We start from the raw sequence: 22,337 nt of genomic DNA on the forward strand, positions 1-22,337 counted from the left end.
TAGTTAAGTACATCAAACACCGCTTGACTGTGTATTGGCTGTTTGACAATATGTATACGGGTTTAAGGGGGTCGTGTATGGACGCATGCCAAAACCCAACAATAGACGTCGTCTTGTGTAAATAAACCGTTAACGGGCATTAAATTGATAGATAATGCCATAATGTGTTTTTGCCAGGGCTCATGTTTTCTGGAGATTGTAATGATTGGACATGTGACAGTCATAATATTTATGTACACTAGCAATGAGGCGGAATAGTAACTTCTTGGACAAGAGAACACGGGAAGCGATCATGGGAACGATATATCCATTATCCGCATGGCGATTCCACTGACGAATGTGCATACTACTCAAGTCGGCTAAGAATGTCCACGTCAAATATATTGGCAGAATTATTGAACAAAAATCCGTTTGCCAACAAATTGAGAGTATCTGACCAAAACTGATATGTCAAAATGTCACGGAAACAAATTTATCTTAAAAAAAAAAAAAAAAAGAAAGAAAAAGAAAACCATATCAAAACAACCCCCGAAACAACGACAAACAAACAAACAAACCCCCAGCCCCCACCCCCCACTCCCAACACCCGCAACAAACAAGTCTCAAAAGCGCGTATGTGGTGCCAATACACAGCCATATTCGCAATAATCCTACACGTCTGTCCAACAGACGCGATCCTCAGCCCAACGAAAACGTGCTTGCCTGCAATGTCGGGTTATTGGGGTGCGAATTCATGGTATCTGTGACAGGATCCCAAATGAGACTATTTGGCGCTATTTGGCGTTAACTCCACTACCGTTCCGCAGATCATTTCTGAGTGTGGTGACAGTCACGAAGTTATGACATCCTGGTGCAACCAGGCGATATCTGTCTTCCCGCTTCCTGTCGATCGCCTGCATATTCTGGGCAAGCTGGTCAGATAGTGATTCCAATGCCCTGCTGATCAGATAGTGATTCCATGCCCTGCTGATCAGATAGTGATATCATGCCCTGCTGATCAGATAGTAATTCCATGCCCTGCTGATCAGATAGTAATTCCATGCCCTGCTGATCAGATAGTAATTCCATGCCCTGCTCATCACACGTGTGCTAACACTAAACACACGTGCACCGCGATGTCTTGTTGACCAAGTTTCAAGCATGTCATTGCAGTCATCATGCCGCTTCTTGCACACCGAAGGCCATGTGCCGCCAGTTGTTGTAATCAGATAGTAAGTCCATGCCCTTGCACATGCCCCTGTTGATCTGAAGGCTGATCATGTGCCATGCCAGATAGTGATTCCATGCCCTCCTCAGATGTGATTTGCCCTGTTGATCAGATAGTGATTCCATGCCCTGATGATGATGTAACGAACCGTGTGCTAACACTAATGATACATCTGAAACAGCAGTTTCCAAGTCACGTTATGAATGCGTTGTTGTAATCCAATGCAGTTTTTTTCAGAAAGTTGTCATGAAAATGCCTTTTCAGAAAGTTGTCAAATGGAACATATTTGGTATTACACTTTCATAGCAAAATACCGATTCTAGTGATTCTAGGGATTCGAACCCACCTAATCACCGGAACAAATCGGCAATCCAGCCCACTCAGCCAACGCGGTTCTCACATGTTGTTTTCAAGAACCTCGTGCACATAGTGCCCATCTCTGCGTCTCTCTCTATACGTCTTAACTAATCATGTGTACCGGAATATTTCCACCTTGGCCTAGTTCTAGACACCATCACAATATGATCCTTAGTAAACTCTGAGCGGTATAGTTATTACCACAAACTGTCTGATATTTCAAACGAAAAATCTTGAGCCTTAAGAAAAATATAGAATTATGTCATTGTTATTTGCAATGTTTTACAAACGTTTGAGTTTCTTGAATACACTGATCAATAGAATGACGCACATATTGAGTTGTCACTTGGGTGCCTGGTTGATGCATATGACTATTAAAGTACAGAAGACTACGCAGTACTATAAAGTATTCTTTATAACGGTCGTATTGATAAAGGCTTGTATATGGAGGATATATGGGCGTCCCCATCCTGGAGACACTTAAAATAATTAATGTCAACACGTACAGGCAGAACAAGTTCTGTAGATGACCATATAACCTTTAACCAAACACTACTAGAGGAACACCCATTCACGAGGGTCTCTTTCATGACATATCAGTCAGAACTCAATATATCCAAATATATTGCATGTTTACTCTTCAAATGACGTGAGGCTGTATATGAAGTTTAGGTGAGTGACGTCGACCATGACATAGTTCCACGTTACTGGGAAATTCTGTGCCAGAGTATTGCTTGTCTCTATTGTCTATTGTCCATTGTTGAGGAAAGATTGCATGATGAGCGGCCATAACTCCCTGTGTCCTTGAACTAATTATATCCGCTCCAGTGGACTGACGTCGTTTGATTGTTTACATACACTGCTTCCTTGACATTGTCACCTCCACGTACTGTTGTAGAATGGCAATATGTACATTAAGAAGAAACGTTAATTAACAGCAGAAATTCTGTAAAAATGTGGGAATTTTGTGAAAATTGTGAAACATCCCCTACTAATTTGAAGGTATTATTCATCCATGATTAAACCTGGGGAAGGTACTGAACACACTATTTTAACAGACTCATTCTATCTGCACTGTTTCATATTATCTTGTATTATTGTATTGTATTATTGTATTGTATTATTGCATCGTATTATTCACACCTCTGACCTGCCATCAGGACACCAGGTGGTTGTAGGTGTTGTGTCACAGGTATTGTTACAATCCAGCATCATAAACACAAGCCTGTTCCTTATTCCTAACAAAGCTGCAAGCACACCACAAAACACACAGCACCTTGGGTGCTATGTTGGAAGAAGAAACACTTACCCATATACCAAAAGGACGGCGCGTCTTATACAGCCTTCGGTACATGGTGGACCATAGGTCGACTTCTGACCTGGAGTGTGGCTGATTTACAACTACAATCCGGGTAGCTCTGGCACAGCGCGGGGTTTAAGAGGGGCACTGGAGATTACTTGATATGCAGATATGCCTCTTTGAGTCAACCCTGTGAGGATTTGTTTAGTGAAGGGACCGATCACGCTGGCAATCCGCGTCTAGCTTAAGCTTTGTACGTACGACAATAATCCATTTCACTCCAGCTCAACACTTGTGGGTAATCAGGTTATCTCCATAGCGCTGACACAGTCTGGTCGGTATTAATTACAAACTACGTTAAATCATTTGCAAAAAAAATCAACTAAGTTACATAATAGATACATTTTACATTTATATCGCGATAAGATATGTGCATTCAAATATTTCTTCACCGGTTATCTCAAAGTATCACGTGGAGGAACCTGTCAGATGTCGTCCATTAAACCCTTGTAAACTTTTAAAAGAGAAATTGTATAAATGACTTGGTTCAGGAACCAAAATGCAACAATGGTTAATGGGCGTTGGAAACACTTCCACGCTTCCACATATCCTGTCATCCATTAATCCTATAATTACCAAATGATTTGAGAATAATGGGAGAATCTAAAACTAACAGGGTTTCCACCTAAAATATAACATTTGTTGACAGAGAGAAAACCAGGTGGAAATTTCCGCTGGAAGAGTATTTACTTGCTCACTGCCTTAAACATTGCATCAGACAAATTCAATAGTGTACATACATGGAGCATGGAGACAATGTTGGTGTGATGGAGACAATGTTGGTGTGAGACGTGGTATCAGCCTCCTGTACCGCTCATTAGGAGTGAGTGAGGCGTTCCCTGTACATGGTCAGCAACACACGCATAGCTCCATTGATAAACAACAATAGTACACTGTAAGGAACTTCTCAGTGTTCCTGTATCGTCAATGGGCCTCACAAAAACCTGGAATTGTCTTCATCATCTCGTCTGATTTAGAAACAAAACTGGCATTAAGTACACACAACTTCCTGCCCATCGAGTGAGTGAGTGAGTTTAGTTTTACGCCGCACTCAGCAATACTCCAGCTATATGGTGGCGGTCTGTAAATAATCGAGTCTGGACCTGACAATCCAGTGATCAACAACATGAGCATCGATCTACACAATTGGGATATAATGACATGTGCCAACCAAGTCGGCGAGCTTGACCACCCGATCCCGTTAGTCGCCTCTTACGACAAGCATGGGTTACTGAAGACCAATTCTAACCCAGATCTTCACGTGTATCCTCTTCATCGACACTGGCGTATCGTTACACGGCCGAATACGGTGGTGGTGGTGGTGGTGGTGTGTGTGTGTGTGTGTGTGTGTGTGTGTGTGTGTGTGTGTGTGTGTGTGTGTGTGTGTGTGTGTGTGTGTGTTGTGTGTGTGTGTGTGTGTGTCTGATTAATGTGGGAGGAACTCCCGAAGTGGTGAAAGTCTTTAATCTTGCGACAGGACCGCTTATGTCTTCACATGTCGTCGAAACAGACTCGGCAATCAGTGGTGTTTTAGATTTGATTAAAACCTGCTTATCATACGCAACGCGTGGGTGATGTGGTAACAAGTTTAATGTGTTGGAATATTGACGTTTTAGACAAACATTAAGCGTAAGCGGACAGTTGCTTTCAAAGAAACCCTCAATAATGTGCGCTCGGGAAAGTTATGGGGACGAGAACTGGAACTGGACGAGTAAGGAATACAGTGCATTGCAGGTACAATCATCTGGACATTGTGTTACGCGCCGTTGACATGTATAATATTGAGCCTAAGAGTTGAGTGTTTCTCCCAGGCGACTGACAACCTGAACACGAGAGCCTGGCGTCTGACCGTTGTATGAAACCAATGACAAAACATATAGGGGCACTCTTAACAAAGTGGTTATAACGATACCGACAAACCATATAGGGACGCTCCTGACATCATGGTTATAACGATACCCACACACCATATAGGGGCACTCCTGACATCATGGTTATAACGATACCCACAAATCATATAGGGGCACTCCTGACTGCGGTTATAACGATACCAACAAAACATATAGGGGCACTCCTGACTGCGGTTATAACGATATCAACAAAACATAAAGGGCACTCCTGACTGCGGTTATAATGATACCGATAAAACATATAGGGGCACTCCTGACTGCGGTTATAACGATACCGACAAAACATATAGGGGCACTCCTGACTGCGGTTATAACGATACCGACAAAACATATAGGGGCACTCCTGATTGCGGTTATAACGATACCGACAAAACATATAGGGGCACTCCTGACTGCGGTTATAACGATACCGACAAAACATATAGGGGCACTACTGACTGCATTATAACAATACCGACAAAACATATAGGGACAATCCTGTCTGCGTTATAACGGTACTGACCAAACATATAGGGGTACACCTGACTGTGGTTATAAAGATACCGACAAAACATATAGGGACACTCCTGACTGCATTATAACGATACCAACAAAACATATATGGACACTCCCGAATGCGTTATAACGATGCCGACAAAACATATAGGGACTCTCCTGACTGCGGTTATAACGATACCGACAAAACATATTGGGCACACCTGACTACGTTAAAACGATGCCAACAAAAACACATAGGGGCACTCCTTACTGCATTATAACGATACCGACAAAACACATAGAGGCACTCCTGACTGCGGTTATAACAATACCGACGAAACATATAGGGGCGTTCCTGACTGCATTATAACGATCCCGATAGAACATATAGGGGCACTCCTGACTGCATTATAATGATACCGACAAAACATATAGGGGCACTCCTGACTGCGTTATAATGAAACCGACAAAACATATAGGGGCACTCCTGACTGTGTTATAACAATACCGACAAAACATATAGGGGCACTCCTGACTGCATTATAACGATACTGACAAAACACATAGGGGCACTCCTGACTGCATTATAACGATACCGACAAAACCTATAGGGGCACTCCTGACTGCATTATAATGATACCGACAAAACATATAGGGGCACTCCTGACTGCGTTATAATGATACCGACAAAACATATGGGGGCACTCCTGATTGCGGTTATAATGATACCGACAAAACATATAGGGGTACTCCTGACTGCATATAAAACGATACCGACAAAACATATAGGTGCACTCCTGACATTGTGGTTATAACGATACCGACAAAACATATAGGGGCACTCCTGACATAGTGGTTATAACGAGACCGACAAAACATATAGGGTCGCTCCTGACATAGTGGTTATAACGATATCGACAAAACACATAGGGTCACTCCTGACATAGAGGTTATGACGATACCCACAAACAATATAGGGGCACTCCTGACATAGTGGTTACAACGATACCGACAAAACATATAGGGGCACTCCTGACATATAGGTTATAACGATACCGACAAAACATATAGGGTCACCCCTGACATAGTGGTTGTAACGATACCGACCGGCACTCCTGACATAGTGGTAATAACGATATCAACAAAACATATAGGGGCACTCCAGACATAGAGGTTATAACGATATCAACAAAACACATAGGGTCACTCCTGACATAGAGGTTATGACGATACCCACAAACAATATAGGGGCATTCCTGACATAGTGGTAATAACGATATCAACAAAACATATAGGGTCACTCCTGACATAGTGGTTATAACGATACCGACAAAACATATAGGGGCACTCCTGACATAGAGGTTATAACGATATCGACAAAACATATAAGGTCACTCCTGACATAGTGGTTATAACGATACCCACAAACAATATAGGGGCACTCCTGACATAGAGGTTATAACGATACCCACAAACAATATAGGGGCACTCCTGACATAGTGGTTATAACGATACCGACAAAACATATAGGGGCACTCCTGACATAGTGGTTATAACGATATCGACAAAACATATAGGGTCACTCCTGACATAGTGGTTATAACGATACCCACAAACAATATAGGGGCACTCCTGACATAGTGGTTATAACGATACCGACAAAACATATAGGGGCACTCCTGACATAGTGGTTATAACGATACCGACAAAACATATAGGGGCACTCCTGACATAGTGGTTATAACGATACCCACAAAACATATAGGGGCACTCCTGACATAGTGGTTATAACGATATCGACAAAACATATAGGGGCACTCCTGACATAGTGGTTATGACGATACCCACAAACAATATAGGGGCACTCCTGACAAAGTGGTTATTACGATATCGACAAACCATGTCGTCGTGTTTGAGAATGTTACTAAAACGAGAACTGAATACAATCGAAAACTATTCCTATAGCAAATCACATCAGAAGAATTTATGAGAATCTTAAGATGAAACACAAGAAACCTGACATGAACACTCACAATGTACATATATTTTCACAAACAAAAGTAAAGAAATCTCGGCAATATCTTCCATGTTTCACCTCCGTTGTGTACATGCGATTGCCCAGAGCGGCGCCACATCGGGGTTGCACAATCAGCCCTGGACAGTTCTAGACCCTCCTCAGTCTACTGGCGAAATCTTCTAAGCTCTTGGGACACGTCAAATGTCAAAATACCCCAGCCCCAAAGAATCCCTTGAAAACTTTCAATTGATTTTTGCCCTAACATTCGTGCTAGACAGCTTCAAGTTGGGTTGGTTGTGATAAGCGCTCTTTGATGTGCTGCCTCGGAGTTGCACAGTTCTCAAGAAGGCTTTCTGGCAAGAACATTCGCATTGTACACATCTCAAGTTGACAATTACCGTTAATTTTATTCTGGAAATATGCTGTTCATCCAGCCGGTCTGGGATTAGCGGTTCAGTAACAAGAACTGTTTGTATTTGTTGGCCCTCCAAGGGAAACCTAACATGCGAAATTATAAACTCATACAGTTGGGTCAGCATTCAAGGAAATTACATTGAAACTGCATCCATGCTCCTTTTATACAAACTGACTGACAAAGAATTTAATTGCTTTCGATTGATTGTTGAAGAAGTATAATAACAGTCGACAAATGATGAACATAAAACAAGGTGGGCGAGCAAATCTTGACTTAACATGCAGAACGATGTTGAAACAGTGGAGGTATATGTACTATTATGTACAGGGTTCCACATGATATGGATATCAATACTGACATACAGAGACTGTCGACCTCTTGACCCACTTGCATAAAGCCTTCTGTTTGCTAAGATTAATATAGATATGTGCTGGGACCTTAGCTTAGGTCAGTTGCTGAAAGTGAACGTTCCACTCCGCCCATCGTTTTACTCTAAGAAGTGATCTTTGATTAGAAGGTTACCGCTTTGAGGTATAGTATTTCAAAGCTTTTCCTTTTACTGGCTTATATGAAGACACCGTTTGGGGTAATATACACATAGTGTGAGATTCGTAGCTGCAAACCGAAGATCATAAGTTGACTCCAGAGAGATTTTCTTCGTTTACCTAAATCTCTACTTTGCATAGGATATATCACATAGATGGATTTAGGCAACTCGGCTCTCCAAACAGTGTGTATTTATGCCGTATTTACCGTATGTGAACGGAGAAATGTAATCTACAACTGTGTCAAGGTTTTATGAAATACTGGCCCAGATAATGACTTCTTGAACCACAAATCTTCAATGTGGAAATGATGTTGTCCCTACACCAATATTATCTGCGGGCGAATTAAGTCGACTTCAGCCTTTGGTGAAAAGGCAACAGTGTATGAAACAATAGGAGCCACAATACATACCAGTTTACTTATATAGTCTCCGTGTGTGGTCCGAATTGGACCTTTATCCTTGAAATTAGAGATCAGTGGAGTAAAAGAATTTTAGAACAGGGTGTTAAACGTGAAATGTTTGACATTGAATAAGATGCAGCTGTGTCGTGCCATAGCCAATTCCTCTCGTCGGAGTTGAAAACCGATAATATATTCCAATTCTTTGGGTTACAATGAGATATTGCAGGATCTATAAACAGTTTACATCCTGAAATTGTATGACAAATGCCAACAGTTTGCGTCTAGAGCTGTTGGCGTGATAGTGGCAAATTGATGTTGACACATTTCATGTAGCGACTGAATATTTAGACGTACCAGCTTAGACACTGTTGGTGTTGTTGAAGAAGAAGAAGACGATGCACGCCCTGAACCACATAAAGAAGAAACACAAGTGCATCCCTCAAATGATGTTGATAATTTATTGCGCACATATAACCAGCCCCATTTCCCCAAATGTCTCCGATTTCGTGTAAAACCTCAATTAAATCTAGTAAATCGCTATTTCGCTGAATAATTGATTTTGTTTGAGGCATCAGAGGAAGTGCACTGTCGGTGTAGAGAAAACGTTTTTTGAATAGAGGAACATTTACACGCAGTATCTCCTGCCTTCATCGTTATGTCGAGATTTGTATATGCAGACCTGACTCTCACGGTAAACATTGTGTATCATATATCATTACAAACCCTTTTCATCTGACAACAGTTTTACATTGTCACATGACCAATCCCGTGCTTGCTTTCGTTCATGAAAATGATAAAACTCAAGTTCCGTGCTTGAGACCCTATAAAAGCAGTCTACTTAACGTGGCGTGCCTTCCTCTTCATCCAAGGCGTGTTTTACAGGGACATCTTGGCGGCAGCAGTAAGCAGTATGCCAACTATATTGTATAATCGTGAAGCATCTGTGTGCAAAGAATTCGAGGTTCAGTTTCAACAGAAGAGTCTGGCATTGACAATGCGATTTACTTTAAAGTTCTGTGTGAAAACGTCATTTGTTTAAAGTTAACTATGAACAGAATAAACCTAAGTCAATAATGCATGACGTCATCTGAACTGTCCTTTATCTGTGATCTGCTTCACACAGTAACATCTATAAATATAATGAAGTATATGCCGGGCTGCATTTATAACATAGTTTAGTAGATATAAAGTACTGGTAAATCTATGAAATCATGTCAGTAATTGCTTTCTGGAGAACAACAGTATCCGTTACCTTGCACTATCATATATCAGGGTGTTCTAAGGTGGAGTGTGGAAGGGTTGTCAAAGATATCCTACAGGTTTCTCTCAGTCATTCAACTCTTCACCAACAGCCAGCGGCCATGAACAGAAGCCGTGATGATTACACGTTAGGAGAAGGGGGTAGGGCATCACGTTAGGAGAGGGGGGTAGGGCATCACGTTAGGACAAGGGGTAGGGCATCACGTTAGGAGAAGGGGATACGACATCACGTTAGGAGAAGGGGGGTAGGGCATCACGTTAGGAGAAGGGGATACGACACGTTTGGAGAAGGGGTACGGCATCACGTTTGGAGAAGGGGATACGACATCACGTTAGGAGAAGAGGGTATGGCATCACGTTAGGGGAAAGGGTACGGCATCACGTTAGGAAAAGGGGTAGGGCATCATCATCACGTTTGAAGAAGGGGTAGGGCATCACGTTAGGGGGTAGGCATCACGTTAGGAGAAGGGGTAGGGCACCACGTTTGGAGAAGGGGCAGGGCACCACGTTTGGAGAAGGGGTAGGGCACCACGTTTGGAGAAGGGGTAGAGCATCAAGTTAGGAGAAGGGGTAGGGCATCACGTTTGGAGAAGGGGTAGGTCATCACGTTAGGAGAAGGGGTAGGCATCGTTAGGAGAAGTGGGTAGGGCATCACGTTTGGAGAAGGGGTAGGGCACCACGTTTGGAGAAGGGGTAGGGCATCACGTTAGGAGAAGGGGTAGGGCATCACGTTAGGAGAAGGGGTATGGCATCACGTTTGGAGAAGGGGTAGAGCATCACGTTTGGAGAAGGGGTAGGGCATCACGTAAGGAGAAGAGATAGGGCACCACGTTTGGAGAAGGGGGCAGGGCACCACGTTAGGAGCAGGGGTAGGGCATCAAGTTAGGAGAAGGGGGTATGGCATCACGTTTGGAGAAGGGGTAGAGCATCACGTTAGGAGAAGGGGGTAGGCACCACGTTAGGAGAAGGGGTAGGGCATCACGTTAGGAGAAGGGGTAGGGCATCACGTTAGGAGAAGGGGGTAGAGCACCACGTTAGGAGAAGGGGTAGGGCATCACTTTAGGAGAAGGGGGTAGGAAAACACATTAGACCAACGCGTTAGGATAAAGCATCAGGACGTTAGGATAAGGTGTTAAGACAAGGCAAAAGGTTAAGGCGTGATAGTAAGAATTTATAATAAGAAAAAAATGGCTTCTATGTGCTATGTGTCTTTGAGTGAAGGCAGTGTATACATCCTGAACGGAGAACTGACCCCCGTCCAGGCAATCATGGAAGCTCAGAAACACGGAATATTTAGTTGCGAAGTTCAATCGTGATTGTCACGTGTCTCTCATATACATATATTCAGTGTGTCTGGTGTGGCGTTACCACGATCACACAAATCGACTCCATGGGACTCTTTTGATGTATTTTGTTGTCTGCAAGGATGAATGCCAAATCCCCGTCGTCCCTTACCAATATACATAAAATATCCCAGGATGATACTACCTCCTTCATCATTGCTAATACATTCAAGGAGTGGACACCGAGACAGTAATGATTTCACGTGAATTATGCTGACCTCGGGAATCTCAACTATTGCCGTATGGAAGTGGTTTGAACGTTACTGGGTGGTGGGGTAGCCTAGTGGTTAAAGCGTTCGCTCGTCACCCCGATGACCGGGTTCGATTCCCCACATGGGTACAATGTGTGAAGCCCATTTCTGGTGTCCCCCTCTGTGATATTGCTGAAATATTGTAAAAAGCGGCGTAAAACCATATTCACTCACGCACTCACTCACTCATTTGAACGTTCCTCTGACACGCCGTAAACCAGCGTTTCAGCAAACTCTGATACCTGGCTCTAGCCATTGCCATACAGCTTTGTTCGAGAACAAGCTAACTTTTAAATCAGAGCGAATTGTTCATGTGCTTCAACGTTCCATTAGTTAAGGAATGCCAAAGGGCCCAGGGCTTATTAGAAGGGAAATGTAGCCTGAAAGTTAATTGTTATGAAACTGGAGTCATTCCGTCCGCCATTTGATCAGGTTTAACCGCTGCAGTAATGCAAACAACAAACCAGTAGGTTGGCTGGCTGCTACAGTTGGTAATGCTGGTGGGAAGTCATACAGCTACGAACAATGTCATATTTTGAATATATTTGGCTCATAAACCCTCTTGAAAAGACAAGCAGGATATAGTTTCTTCTGGGGTTACCTGACGGTGAAAATGTTTCTCGTTTATGTTTCATATTGGAATGAACTGACGGAATGCACATAATAAGTAGAATAATTTGATTAACTATAGTCGTATGATACAGTAGGGATGAGTCTATATTGATCATAACGCCTTACTTCCTACCCCCTCACCCCCCTCTCTCCCTTTCATCTCTCTCTATGCCTCTCTGTCTCTGTCTCTCCCCTCTCTCTCCCTTTGTCTCTCTCTCTCTCTCTCTCTCTCTCTCTGTCTCTCTCTCTCTGTTTCTCTGTCTCTCTCTCTCGGCACGTCGGGGTAGCCTAGTGGTTAAAGCGTTCGCTCGTCACGTCGAACCCGGGTTCAATTCCCCACATGGGTACAGTGCGTGAAGCCCATTTCTGGTGTCCCCCGCTATGATATTGCTGGAATATTGCTAAAATCGGCATAAAACAAACTCACTCACTCACTCTCTCACTCTCTCTCTCTCTCACACACACACACAGACAGTCACAGAATCGCAAGGGTGATAGATACAACGTGAAGTGTTGTGATTAACACTTATCACCATATACAAAGGTGGAATAAATAGATCGTCATAGGTAAATAATTCAACAGTAATTATAACAAGTTCCTAAAGATCAATAACACATCAATGGTGTCGCATAGCGATGTTTTCAGAGACGCGTTACTGGAGCGATCTACAGTGGTCACAGGCCGACACAGTAGAATCGTACTGTTTTCAGGACACGCTCCAAACAAACTTGGGGGTTTGTTAACCCGCACGACTCATCTGCTCAACAAACACAAATTGCAACATTCATCTTGTTCTCGGGACTTTAATCAGCCCCGGACTGGCATGATCACGCCAGACTCCTGTAAACAAACCGGGGAATTGATTGGTGCAAATTACAGTGGGTAGAGCGACAAATACATATGGTACACTGCCAATCATACGCCAGTCACTGTTGACATGCCATGTGGCGGGCAGGTGAAATACACATTACAACAGCTACATCAATGTCTGCCACACAAAACCTTAATGCAATGTTCAGGGGAAAATCAATATCGAGTATAATGGGGTTTTCTCTCAATTCTGCAAATTACAAAGTGGCCAGATTCTAAAGAATATTGTATTCCTCGGATTGGAAAAATCATATGACACTAGGTGGGGAAATAGACTGGATGCTGGTGTAAGAATACCTCCCCACGAGACAACAACATCAACAACAACATCAACAAGAAGTACATTAACAACACAAGACCTATCTACGGCGCGAGAGTACACGAATACAATCAGACTAACGATCTGCGAGATGGAACGGATGTGAACGATTTAACGATCTGATGTAGGATAGATTTGGATTGATTTTCATCATCGCTGTCTGCCCACCCAACTTCCGTGAATTAACGACGCAGTGGTTGACTACCCCCACAACTAACGTTATTGAGTACCTGAGTTGATCTTCACGTGGCATTTAACGCTAGTTTTGTTTTCGGACGTCTTATCAGCTAAATGTGATGTTTTACTACCACGGAGCTCCCGAGCTGGGGTCTGGTGCTGAGAGATCAAACAGCAGTTGATGCACCGCATACTCAGACATGCCGGTAGTTGTTCATGATAGCAGATCAATCACCTCAAACACTAGGTTTATGACTATTCATTGTTTATCACCAAATCCATGTCTATGGCTTCTGGTTATAACTGGACGAGCGGTTGTATGAGCTAAAAAGACAGCACCGAAACGATGTTTGTCGATGTTTATGGTAATAGGGTTATATTTTATTCAGTTATTATAGACTCTTAACGTTTTACCTACTTAGCTTATAACAACTGGCGGTTAGCCGCGGGCAGTGTACGGACCCAGCTTGTCAAATGGCAGCTGCGTCACTGCAAGGAGTGGTGTACTACACAGCTCAGCCAGTGTAGGGGCCTTTGGGTCTCACAGATATCGATCTCCTCTTACAAAGATTGTCCTCACTTCCATGTGACCTTCACTGTCACATCTACATCACACGACCTCTCAGTGGCACCATGCATCACTCGGAGCAGTGTCTGTACATATAGAACACCGTGAGGAGAACTGACACGATATAAAAGAACCCATTTCGAGTAGTTTTAGCGACGCCCACCAAGGTAACTCGCAGCAATGTCAAAATATAAGTAACCGACCAAAGAGAGTTCATGCTATGATATACAAAGAACTTAACGTCATAACCTCACACTGACGAGATCACGATAATACAACATAGTGTGAGTGTGTGTGTGTGTGTGTGTGTGTGTGTGTGAAAAATGCGTGTGTGAAATATATATATAGAGCTAATTTGCTGAATATGTTTCAACTCGACAATATTATTCACCCCAGTTTAAAAGTAGCATTGTGAAGTGATGGACTATGCATTTTGCTTTAATTCTTGAAGTTAGACGGTTCGGTGTCAGGATGGGTACAAACATGGACGGAGATTTGAAACAATAACAGATATATGGAAGTAATAGCTGAAATTAGGAACGTGTTAATGTAATATTGACAACTGGTTAAACCTTGAAGGGGATATCAAATCGCATGTGCTTTTTATGTGAATATCATTCTGTGACAAAAGTGTTTGGAAAACACACTGCTACCAACATTGAAAGTGAACCTTTGTTTAGAGGCGCATTTAAGAAATGGTGGGGAATTCTCTTGTTGATGGTAGTAAGAGTTTGTTGAGGAGTAAACACTTACAGAAAGAGCATCTCACATAAAATATGTGGTCAATCAGGTCTGTCGTCAGTATCAGGAGAACGGCCATTAATGTGGGAGTGCAGTCCGTAGTCGTAACGTCTCAGATGTAACCACTTTGGTGAAACCACAAACATAATTGGGTCGAAACGGGATTCGAACCCGAAATCATGGGCTTCGAGCGTCCCCAGGGATGCAGTTCCACGCCACCAGTTGCTGCGCTTTAGACAACTTGGTCCCCCTAACACACTTCAAAAGTAACTTGACAAATCATTCACTGACCACTGACCAAAATAGAACACCCTTTCTATGAACTGTCTAAACTCACCTGAAGTGAGATTCATATATTAACTTTACTTCAATAGGGCATTTTGACTGAATCATGTTGACATATTGAATCGTATTGGACACTAACACATGGATCTAGGCATCAGTCTTTTTCTGAACTTAAAGCGTCAGAGTATAACATGTCACAATGGTCCTTTTACTTTCATACTTTCAATATGACATGATACCGACTTCAGTATTCGGTGTCACACAATGAAAAAAAGGCTTACTCATGAAGTCGCAGTTAGGAATTGTTGGGTTGTTGACTGAATTCGACATTGTAACTGTAGCCATAAAATGACTTTATTTCCACTTTTGACGTGGATACAATGACAGTCACCTCACATGGGTTTGTTAAGTCTTGACGTAGATACAATGACAGTCACCTCACATGGGTTTGTTAAGTCTTGACGTAGATACAATGACAGTCACCTCACATGGGTTTGTTAAGTCTTGATGTAGATACAATGACAGTCACCTCACATGGGTTTGTTAAGTCTTGATGTAGATACAATGACAGTCACCCCACATGGGTTTGTTAAGTCTTGAGGTGGATACAATGACAGTCACCTCACATGGGTTTGTTAAGTCTTGACGTAGATACAATGGCAGTCACCTCACATGGGTTTGTTAAGTCTTGACGTAGATACAATGACAGTCACCCCACATGGGTTTGTTAAGTCTTGACGTAGATACAATGACAGTCACCCCACATGGGTTTGTTAAGTCTTGACGTAGATACAATGACAGTCACCTCACATGGGTTTGTTAAGTCTTGACGTAGATACAATGACAGTCACCCCACATGGGTTTGTTAAGTCTTGAGGTGGATACAATGACAGTCACCTCACATGGGTTTGTTAAGTCTTGACGTAGATACAATGGTAGTCACCTCACATGGGTTTGTTAAGTCTTGAGGTGGATACAATGACATTCACCCCACATGGGTTTGTTAAGTCTTGAGGTGGATACAATGGCAGTCACCCCACATGGGTTTGTTAAGTCTTGACGTAGATACAATGGCAGTCACCCCACATGGGTTTGTTAAGTCTTGAGGTGGATACAATGACAGTCATCTCACATGGGTTTGTTAAGTCTTGAGGTGGATACAATGACAGTCACCTCACATGGGTTTGTTAAGTCTTGACGTAGATACAATGACAGTCACCTCACATGGGTTTTTGTTAAGTCTTGAGGTGGATACAATGGAAGTCACCCCCACATGGGTTTGTTAAGTCTTGACGTAGATATATTGACAGTCACCTCACATGGGTTTGTTTAGTCTTGACGTAGATACAATGACAGTCACCTCACATGGGTTTGTTAAGTCTTGAGGTGGATACAATGACAGTCATCTCACATGGGTTTGTTAAGTGTTGAGGTGGATACAATGACAGTCACCTCACATGGGTTTGTTAAGTCTTGATGTAGATACAATGACAGTCACCTCACATGGGTTTGTTAAGTCTTGACGTAGATACAATGGTAGTCACCTCACATGGGCTTGTTAAGTCTTGACGTAGGTCTGGTCTCAGATATGAGCTTATACATTTCAAGAGGAAGTCAAATCGGTTGATTACACCCCATGTAAGTCGAGGAGAATTGCGACTGGAAGAAGAAAAGATTTTAATTGAAACTGAGAAACCAAATAAGTATTATAGGTAGAGCTGCTCAAATGGCGACATCGCCTGCTCTGGTCGTTAGCCGGTCACGCAAGTCGCGTGGGAGTACAATTTGAGAGACGGATCTCAGGAACTGGTAAAGGTGTCTTGAACTTATACCACAGAGTTGTATTTGCACTGCGAGTCCCAACATACATAATGTTAGTTCTCATAGTGAGTCCAAGTGGCTTCTCACGGTTGATGTGATCACCACACAAGTCTTAACGATTCTCTCACAGTTGATGTGATCACCATACAAGTCTTAACGATTCTCTCACAGTTGATGTGATCACCATACAAGTCTTAACGATTCTCTCACAGTTGATGTGATCACCATACAAGTCTTAACGATTCTCTCACAGTTGATGTGATCACCATACAAGTCTTAACGATTCTCTCACAGTTGATGTGATCACCATACAAGTCTTAACGATTCTCTCACAGTTGATGTGATCACCATACAAGTCTTAACGCTTCTCTGACTGGTGATGTGATCACCATACAAGTCTTAACATTTCTCTCACTGTTGATGTGATCACCATACAAGTCTTAACGATTCTCTCACAGTTGATATGATCACCATACAAGTCTTAACGATTCTCTCACAGTTGATGTGATCACCATACAAGTCTTAACGATTCTCTCACAGTTGATGTGATCACCATACAAGTCTTAACGCTTCTCTGACTGGTGATCACCATACAAGTGATCACAGCTGATGTGATCATACAAGTCTTAACGATTCTCTCACAGTTGATGATCACCATACAAGTCACTCACAGTTGATGTGATCACCATACAAGTCTTAACGATTCTCTCACAGTTGATGTGATCACCATACAAGTCTTAACATTTCTCTCTCACTGTTGATGTGATCACCATACAAGTCTTAACGCTTCTCTCTGATCCTGTTGATGTGATCACCATACAAGTCTTAACGATTCTCTCACTGTTGATGTGATCACCATACAAGTCTTAACGATTCTCTCACAGTTGATGTGATCACCATACAAGTCTTAACATTTCTCTCACTGTTGATGTGATCACCATACAAGTCTTAACGATTCTCTCACTGTTGATATGATCACCATACAAGTCTTAACGATTCTCTCACAGTTGATGTGATCACCATACAAGTCTTAACGATTCTCTCACAGTTGATGTGATCACCATACAAGTCTTAACGCTTCTCTGACTGGTGATGTGATCACCATACAAGTCTTAACGATTCTCTCACAGTTGATGTGATCACCACACAAGTCTTAACGATTCTCTCACAGTTGATGTGATCACCATACAAGTCTTAACATTTCTCTCACTGTTGATGTGATCACCATACAAGTCTTAACGATTCTCTCACAGTTGATATGATCACCATACAAGTCTTAACGATTCTCTCACAGTTGATGTGATCACCACACAAGTCTTAACATTTCTCTCACTGTTGATGTGATCACCATACAAGTCTTAACGCTTCTCTCACTGTTGATATGATCACCATACAAGTCTTAACGCTTCTCTCACTGGTGTTGTGATCACCATATACGTCGTAACGCTTCTCTCACAGTTGATGTGATCACCATACAAGTCTTAACGATTCTCTGACTGGGGATGTGATCACAATACAAGTCTTAACGCTTCTCTCTCACACACAAATAAAATGACGCCATGCATAAGCATGAGAAATCAGATTGTGTAAGTGCACTGATTGGGATTCTCTTTCACCAGTGTGACAGTGATACCACGGCGTGTCAGCTAAATGATAGGGATCAGCCTGAAGTGAGGCATGGTATAATAACTATAACTCATGTGTCAGTCATGGTGCCAACAGACCAAAAGGCATAACCAGGGTTAAACCTGAGAAGCCGAGACAACTGCATTTCACATCGTCAACTCTGCGCAGTGACTGTTGGCGCGTCATAATTGACAGCAAATATTTATGGACGCAATTTAATACATATTGGATTAAATGTAATTGCCAATGAAATATCGTCAGTTCATTAATTATTATACAACAGCTAATTTAATCTATTGATAGCGCTGTAGGTAATTTTGGAAAGTTGAACATCTTAATTATCAATTTGAAAAACTTGTCCTGAAATTAATGACGCAAATTACACAGTGAGGGACTATGACCTATGGCCTTGAAGACATTACCATCCATGGACAGACATTGTAATAGGAGATATGTGTGAAACATGGCCACTCTCTGTGGCGGAACTAGAGGACACATTGCATCTTTGTATCTGAGACAAGACTTGCGTATGTGTTAACTGAGTCATTGTAGTTTGATCTGTAGCATGATCGTTGAGGGAACAGACTTTGATTGGTGATCGTTTCTCTTTATGAACACCTATAATTCATATACATGTTTGAAGTTTATTCGACGTAACAAAAATTGCAGGGCCTGTTAGAGATGTCTCATGTGCGTGTCACAGAATCACTGCCGTCACTGACGCTGTATCCATCCAGCAGATCGACTTGGTGCTGTACCGGCATTTAATGGTGCACCACTTGGGAAGACAAAACATCTGTCGCCTGATCTAACACCTATTGTGGCACCCGTCACAAGCACATGGGAAGACAAAACAACTGTTGTCTGATCTAACACCTATTGTGGCACCCGTCACAAGCACATGGAAATACAAAACAACTGTTGTCTGATCTAACACCTATTGTGGCACCCGTCACAAGCACATGGGAAGACAAAACATCTGTCGCCTGATCTAACACCTATTGTGGCACCCGTCACAAGCACATGGGAAGACAAAACATCTGTCGCCTGATCTAACACCTATTGTGGCACCCGTCACAAGCACATGGAAAGACAAAACAACTGTCGTCTGATCTAACACCTATTGTGGCACCCGTCACAAGCACATGGAAATACAAAACAACTGTTGTCTGATCTAACACCTATTGTGGCACCCGTCACAAGCACATGGGAAGACAAAACAACTGTCGCCTGATCTAACACCTATTGTGGCACCCGTCACAAGCACATGGGAAAACAAAACAACTGTTGTCTGATCTAACACCTATTGTGGCACCCGTCACAAGCACATGGAAAGACAAAACAACTGTCGTCTGATCTAACACCTATTGTGGCACCCGTCACAAGCACATGGAAATACAAAACAGCACATGGAAAGACAAAACAACTGTTGTCTGATCTAACACCTATTGTGGCGCCAGTCACAAGCACATGGAAAGACAAAACAACTGTTGTCTGATCTAACACAGCAACAACATAAGGTACACGTTTAAGTAGTGAATTAGATCTGACATCAGTTTAATCACCGACACGTGAACTTTTGAAATGCACTCTATATGCTTAGTGCCATGGACATTTTTTGAAAGCTACATACAACCTTGATGTGTATCCCTGATTAAACCACTGTAGGGTAAGAAATTTATGTCGTGATTCGTAATCACAGATAGCGCACGCTGGATTGTATCTAAAACCATGTGGAATATAGACACAGCTATAGCTGTTGAGATGCTGCTCATCGTAAAGGAGAAGTTGACTTTAGCAAAGTTGAAACCATCGCTCTGGTGATCTGGTTCAGACGGGTGACTCAAATGAAGAGAATCGGTGTATGTGACCATAATCGAACATGCCATTAAATTATTTCCCCCAAAATTCCATTATTTGGATTTCAACAGTCCGAGCAGAAATTTGAACAAATATTCACGAAGAACAAATCCACAAGACGGGAGTACAACTACTGCCCATGGAATGCTTACTTACATGCCATATTCCCAAATTTGATACATATGTTAGCTGTGATGAAGTCAGGCATCGCTCCCTTCTGCCAGCAGTTAAGCTGTTACATATGTATTTCAACACTAAAATGCCAAGTTCATAAATATACTACTCACACTTTGCTAAGGATCACAAAAATTCACAACTTTACTTAAACGTAGATATATAATTTGAAATTGTATCCATTTTAAATTGGATAAATAATAATATGGTAACCCCTCTTTAGGCAAACAGTCACTTTAATCTAACCTTATGCACTTGATACATGAATAACCATAGAAATTGTTTTCATGGCACCAATCTACCATTTTGCAAATCATGGAACGAGTCATTGACAAGTACCCAACACCTGTCAATAGCAGGTATGGGATCCACAAGATGAAATGACAAACTGAAACCTAGGAACCATGCTTACAATAAGCTTAGATATTTAAACCAAATTTGACCCCACATTTTCTGTTGAATCCATGATTTAATCCTTAGCAAAGTGTGGATAGTATAACATGTCAGCACTGACTCAACAAGCCATTACAGATTGGATGAACTCCATAAGCCAAAACATGTATGTTATTTATCAAGGTATGTTCCGTGCTGATACTTGAACAAAGAACAGTGGACACCTAGTATAGTATCAGCAACAACTAGGTGTGAACAACATCACTGCATGGATGGAGATACAGTTACATTATCAGTGATATCCTGGTGTATATCACTTGTAGACTTTGACATGTTGTAATACGTACATCCTGTGTTACATGCAGCCCAGTAACGTCACAGAACATACATGTGTCATTCCATACATAAATCGGATGACGCGGTTGAATAACCTGGAAAATAACAATTATTTGAACATTTGTTTTTTCTTCAAATATCAACGCGTTTTACAATCGATAGTGTCTCAGGTCACCTACACGGAATATACACTTATCGCATGTCGAGATCGTTAACATGAAATGAACACATGTATGTTTCAGTGACAGGCATATGGTGCATACGTCAGCTGATGCAGCTGTACGGGACGTGCACCATCAACATACACGTGTTCATCTCATACCTGGTCGTATCGCTACACACTCACATAAACCACATTTAATACCGTGTTTGTTGAATGGCTGAGTGAATGTATGGGGACACTGGTGACAGCTACGGATGGCTATTACTCCTTACATCCCAGTGTTCTTCAGGCGACCGTTATGGTGTGTTAATATTCCTATGTGCTCTGGATGACACTCATCTCATAAAGGAAATCAATCCTGAACACTGTGTGAAGGAGGCTGACAGTCGGGGAGTGTTTGTAATAACATGTAATGGCATGTAAATAAATGAAATTTACATCTCCAGTTCTCAAACAATGTGTGTCTGGTCGTTAAAACGTGTGAGATTTGTAAATACAAAAGAGAGAAAATCTCATTATGGTCAACACAGTGCTGAAAGCTGGCAAACATCACAAAGTGATCCCGCAAGCTGGGCCCTTCGCGTACGCGTTAAGTCACGAAATTAATGTAAAATTTCGTTTTAGAAGGCTGTCAATTTCAGGCGCTTGTTGAGGGTGAAATCGATTCGGGAATCTCGATGCTTGGGCATCTATTGATACTCGGGAGAGGACGTGATCTTTCGATATTTGAGATCAATTTTAGCAACAGGGTTGTCACTCTCGGTGGGAGTGCTTGTCTATTTCCTTGAGAGATGACAGGAACAAATACAGTTGCTTACGTAAAGGCACGCTTGATCTTTCTGTGGC

The 22,337-nt window shown here is 42.2% G+C and overlaps 1 protein-coding gene across 1 annotated transcript in view; it reads right to left on the reverse strand.

Moving 5' to 3' along the window:
• The window catches only part of LOC124287485, an 87,383-nt gene that overhangs the window by 64,069 nt on the left and 977 nt on the right, over positions 1–22,337 (reverse strand). The window lies entirely within an intron of this gene.

This window comes from Haliotis rubra, unplaced genomic scaffold, assembly GCF_003918875.1.
Source record: "Haliotis rubra isolate DU_JTF1 unplaced genomic scaffold, ASM391887v1 Scf1108, whole genome shotgun sequence".
Classification (NCBI taxonomy): Eukaryota; Metazoa; Mollusca; class Gastropoda; order Lepetellida; family Haliotidae; genus Haliotis; species Haliotis rubra.